The sequence below is a fragment of the Asparagus officinalis genome, chromosome 10 (genome assembly GCF_001876935.1).
Source record: "Asparagus officinalis chromosome 10, Aspof.V1, whole genome shotgun sequence".
NCBI classification, from domain to species: Eukaryota; Viridiplantae; Streptophyta; class Magnoliopsida; order Asparagales; family Asparagaceae; genus Asparagus; species Asparagus officinalis.
The window spans coordinates 64,587,153-64,593,201 of NC_033803.1; positions in this window are offsets into that span (position 1 = coordinate 64,587,153).

A 6,049-nucleotide genomic window follows, 5' to 3' on the forward strand; every position below is an offset into this window, starting at 1 on the left:
CCCTCCTTCTAGTGCTAACTACTGTGAATATTTATTTGGGGTTAGTTAGGTAAATTTAGAATAAATGACTATTTATCTATATCCCCCTCATAATATATATATATAGTTAGAAAATAATAAAGTAATAAAAAATATTTCTATTAATATTTAATATTAAAACATAATAGCAATGGTCAAAGTTAGTTGAAGAAGAGTTGTAGAAAAAACTAATAAAGTTTTTTTTGTGCATTCATGAAAGTGATTTTTGGAATGATAAAAGCATTTCTTCAAAAACATTCAAATGAGTCAAATAAAAAATATTCTAAAAATAATCTTTAAATTAAATTATAGAAATTATAAAAATATACATTTGCTTTTAGTTTCTAAAAAACACGATAGACATGCATACACAAACAAACACATATATTTGAAGGACAAATTTTCAAAAGAGACCCATTTGTGAATTTAATCCCAAAAAACGACCTTATTCAAACATATATTTTCAAAAGAGACCCATTTGTGAATTTAATCCCAAAAAACGACCTTATTCAAACATATTTACAAAAACTGGTCTGGTTTCAGCCTCAGCGCTGAAACCAGGTCGGTTTTTGAAATTTTTTTTCCGAAACTTCACGGGAGTTGAACTCCCGTGAAGTTTAGCAGATCTACTAAACTTCACGGGAGTTGAACTCCCGTGAAGTTTCGGAATTTTTTTTTTCAAAAACCGACCTGGTTTCAACGCTGAGGCTGAAACCAGATCGGTTTTGTAAATATGTTTGAATTATGTTGTTTTTTGGGAATAAAAATCTAAATGGGTCTCTTTTGAAAATAATCTATATTTACTCTATAATTTAATTTTACTCAAGGAGGGTTATGATCCCTTTGGCCCCTTATAACTCCGTCTTTGACCAAAAAATAATAGAGATGCCACTACATTTATTTTAACTATTGAGTATTTTAATGGATGATTGTAGTTCATCTTCTTGAGTGCAAAATAGGAACTAATGTAACTTATGGATTCGAATACACAACCAAAACTTAGGGCTTGTTTGGATTTGAAGGGGGTGAAGGGAAGTTAGGGGAATTTAGGGGAAGTTAAGTTAAGGGAAGGGAAGGGAAGGGAAATTTTAGAACTTGTTTGGGAAACTAGTAAGGTGAATCAATGAGAAATTATTTCACCCCGTTTGGAAAGTGTAATAACAGGAAAGGAAGGGAAGGGAATGTATATAAATTGACATAAATACTCTCACATATTATTAAGTTATATTGTTGTTAGAAATTTTAGCCGTTGGATTTTGATCTTAGCTAGGGGTAAATATGTCTCTCTACATTTGTTGTATTCCCCCTCTTTACCTTCACCCCCATTACACCCCAAGGGGGGGGGGGGGGAAGAAATCATGTTATTTTTTCACCTCCTTTCACCTCTCATCACCCCTATTAACTTGCTATATTTACTTCCCAAACAAGGTTAAAAGTTACCCTCACTTCCCCTCACCCCTATTACCCTCAATCCAAACAAGCCCTTAGTGAATAAACTACTAATATATCATAACCGTTGATTCTCTTTAGTGAGTGGCTGGGACTCATCTTCGAGCGTAAAATAGAAAAGAGCGCAACTCATAAAGGTATGGTGATTGCCAAATTTAGAAAGAATCATAACTTATTAGGCAAATAAACTATTGTAGCTAAAGTATTAGTCTTTTCTTTATTTTTGGTAGTGGAGAGTAGGGGTGAGCACGGTTCGGTTCGGGTCGGTTTTTACCAAAATTTGAACAACCGAACCGAACCACCTATAATTCAAAACCGAACCGAACCGTTGCAAATCGGTTCGGTGCGGTTCGGTTCGGTTCGTTCGGTTCTAAATTTCATCAAGTATAACAATCAAATGCACAAATATTGCTTGTCCCAAGAGATAATTTGTATATATTTGTTTTCATATGCGCCCAAATGCAAATCATTTGAGCCACGGCTAAGATACTTAAGCGCCGTGCACACTTGAATCAACAACTAACCTAAGGGACAACATACACAGAAGTGCTGAATTGAGTGATTAAATGGGGAAAATCCAACTCAAAGGGCACTAACATACTCCAACAAGAAGCGCCCATTCCACCTACTTCATGTTCAATTCAAAGACAACAACAGAGGAAATTGAAGAAAAATTAATACTACGTACCTTGAGAGGAAGGAGCCGGAGGAAAAGAGGAGACTGGAATGCTCTCGAAGCAAGAATTGAGCTTCTCAGAGGGGCTCCACAGCTTGAAGTTGAGGGCCGGGTGGAGGTGGGGGTGGGGGTCGGACAGGAGGGCGGCGGCGCAGATGGAGAGGACGGCGGTGGGGGGTCGGCTGGGGCCCGTCGCTGGCGTTAGCGTTCGAGGTCGAGTTCGAGTTCGAGTCCTCCTCTGAGTCGTCGGAGGACTTGGACTTCTTGATGGAGTTGAAGGAGAACTCCTAACGCTCGTCGCCGAAGGGGCCGCCACGCTTGCGGGAGGGGGAGGGGGAGATGGGCATTTCGGGAAGAGGAGGTGAGAGTAAGGGGTCTTGGAAGAAGAGAGAGAGCGGGAGAGAGGGATTGAGGCCGAGGGAAATGGGAAATTGGGAATGAGTAGCGGCGGCTGGGATTTGGGAATGAGAGGAAATGAAGTTAGGGTTGAGGGTTTGGGACGGGTCGGGTAAACGCGAACGGGTTTGAAAGTTTTGGGAATATATTCGGTCGGTTCGGGTCGGGTCGGTTTGAAAAGTTGTCAACCCGACCCGAACCGCCTTACTCTTAAAACCGCTTTTTTCGGGTCGGTTCGGGTCGGTTCGGTCGGTTTTTTCGGTTTGAACCGAACCATGCTCAGCCCTAGTGGAGAGGATCCATATCCATAATTTATGGAGTATGCTAAATGTGTTTACTTAGAATGGATCACATTCCTTCACAACCATCAATTAAGCAACTAACTGTTGAAATTAAAAAAAAGATGATCTCCCCCACTACCTTTTGGTAACGGAGAAGATTTAAATTGCTCCATTTGATTATTGAGTGTAAAACAGGAATAAATATAATTCATAAGGATGTTGTAAGTGGTCCAAACTCATCCAAAAACAACTAACGATTTAAATTAAAAGTAGTAGAATGTCCATTACTATTAGACAATGTTCTAGAGGATCCACTATAATGATAATATTAAATAGGCTACAAACCAAAATTACTCTTAAGCTATCTATATCTATATCTATGCTACTATAAAAAGAGGATTTGAGTGCTAAAACTTTTAATCTTCTTTTTTGCCCTCTCAAATTTTGATAAATTCTAACGATGTCATTATCTCTAATTAATCATTCATTAAATAAATATAACCTCTTTTAATTATGCACCTCATCACCTTCCTAAAAAATTATAATTATCAATAATATTATAACTATTATTTGTTTAAAAATAATAAAATAAAATAATTTATGAAACAGCATAAAATAATTTATAAAATAAGTATACATGTTATGCTGCTTAAAACACTAAGAATTAATCTCCAATCAGTAGCTGACAAGTGTCCCGCATTAGATGTATAATCTAATCAATTCACTACCTTCGGACAATCTAAATGCCTCATTCGAACGACTCGACGGATCAACATCCCTTTAGCCAGCTCGAAAGGCGGTACGTATCGACCTCCTTGCTAGGTGGAGTCGGCAAGCGACTCACTCTACCAGCTCCTCGGCCGACATCTCCCAAAGACGGTGCCAATCGACCAGATGAGTAGAAAGGCGACAGATACCTCAAACCCCCCGTTGATAGGTCGTCGCCATCACATTAAATGCATGTTCAGGGGCCATTATTTCTCCATCCTCGAAAATCTTTAAGACACATCGGACCACGCCGTCGCTGCGTTCATCCGGTCACATCACATTAAATGAGGAAGTGATCTCCTCCACTCCATTTTTGACACCTGTAAAGTCTATGTAGACTCAACCACAAGCCCACACTCGGTCAAAGTTACCAAACTAGCCCACAACCTTCGCTATAAACAAGGAAACTATTTTTTGTATCAAGGTAAGCAATTTTTCTATCACTTTAGCGTGCTCGCTATATTAAAGAACTCCCACAATTCATCTTTCTTCTCCACTCAAGCACCTTGTTGATTTGACCGTCGGAGGAATAACGGGGGAAACAAATTTACCCCGCCATCTTACGAGTTTCTACATTGTGCAGGATAGTACAACTTATCTCAAGATTCAGACCTTTGGAGGGGAGAACGATCCCTAATCACTCCTAACTCAACTATTGGCTGTGTGATTCTAATCATCAACAATACACAATTATTAGTAGTAACTAATTTAATTATTATAATAATAACATATAAATAATAATAAAATAATTAAAATAATAGTAGAAATAGAATAATAGAATAATATATTACTAAATACTATTAAGAATTATACCATAATTTAATAAGTAATAAAATAAATAGAATAAATTTTGAATCACATAAATAGTGTAATTAATATCACATAAATTATAAATTACACTATTTATTTAGTATTATATTATTAAATAAATAAATTAAATAATCTAATATTATTTTAAGAGGATTTTCTTAAAGATTATTATTGAATAATCTATACTTGGTCATGATTGAAAATTAACCTTTTAAAAAATTTATTTAATATTAATAATAATACTAAACTAACCATTTTAGAAAAAAAAATTAATAATAATAATAATACTATTAATTGTTAATAATAGTATAATAAAAATTTATAAAATATTTATAATACTAAATTATTTAAGAGCATAATTAAAAAATTAATTATATAAATATTTTATAGTATATAGATTGTATAATTATTTAATAGTATTACTTGAACTAAGAACTATAATATTAAATAAGATAAACTACAGCAAACCTCCGTAATCTTTTAAGCATTTTGCATTAAATAGACCCTATGAACTTTCAAAATCACACTAAACACCTAATAACTTTGTAGAAATCCCCCAATATCTTTTATATAAATTACACTAAATTCCCAATAACTTTCAAAATGCCTTTTTATGTTATTTTCTAATTCTAATTATAGTGGTTATCTACAAAATTCAGAAAGTTATTGGAGGTCTTCTTTGAAACAGATAAGTCATTAGGGGTTTAATGTAATTTTAAAAGTTTAAATGGGCTAAAACTTCATAAGGGTTTAGTGTAATTTATCCTATTACATAATTATAATGAGAAGTAACTATTGCAATATGTTGCAGGTATCAAGTGTAACTATTTAGGGAACATCAGGAAAAAGCTATCAAGATTAATGCAGCTTAGTTAATTCAGAGTTAAGTTAACAACTTTTAAATTGAAGGAGCATATTTCAGGAACTTATAGAATTGATAGTTTTATTTAAGAACAATTTAGATTTGGGGATTTATTTAGAAAAAAGTTAACACTGACCGATCATCATAAGAAAAACATTCAATTACAATAACTACACAATAATAATTAATTCATGCATTTTTTAGCACAAATTTATTTATTAACACATAGTTCTACTATTCAATAAAAAAAATTAAAACTTAAAACTTGTACTATCCCATGACAAGCACATGCATTACGATAGTAAGAAATAAAAGTACATAGCGCCTTTTTCTTAATTGGTATACAAATTGAGGGGTGGTTAAAGACCACATACTTTTATTTGTAGCTGTTCGCGGTGAAAATCGTTGTTTTCTTCATCATTGATTCCATTGCAAATTCTTGTAATAGTTTATCGATTACAAAGATCCGGTCTTTTTTAGATCCGGTTACAACGAAAATCAAATAACACAAGAAATAAAGAAAATTACAACTTTCTCCTTTTGTGTCGAACGAATCGCAAGATCCTGTTTTGCGGTCTCTTGCTTTGTGTGGATTCTTTGCCTGCGCCGGGGTTTATCCGTGGACCACCACGAGATCTAGATCCGATCAGATCTAAGCAGTACAACGGGTATTATTCCACAAAGAAAATAATAGCCGGGGAGGATTGATTCACTAAGGAAACAATCGTCCAAGTCTCGGGATCTAAGACCAAGCTTAGATCCGGAGTACGTCTGCGTAGATCTGAGATC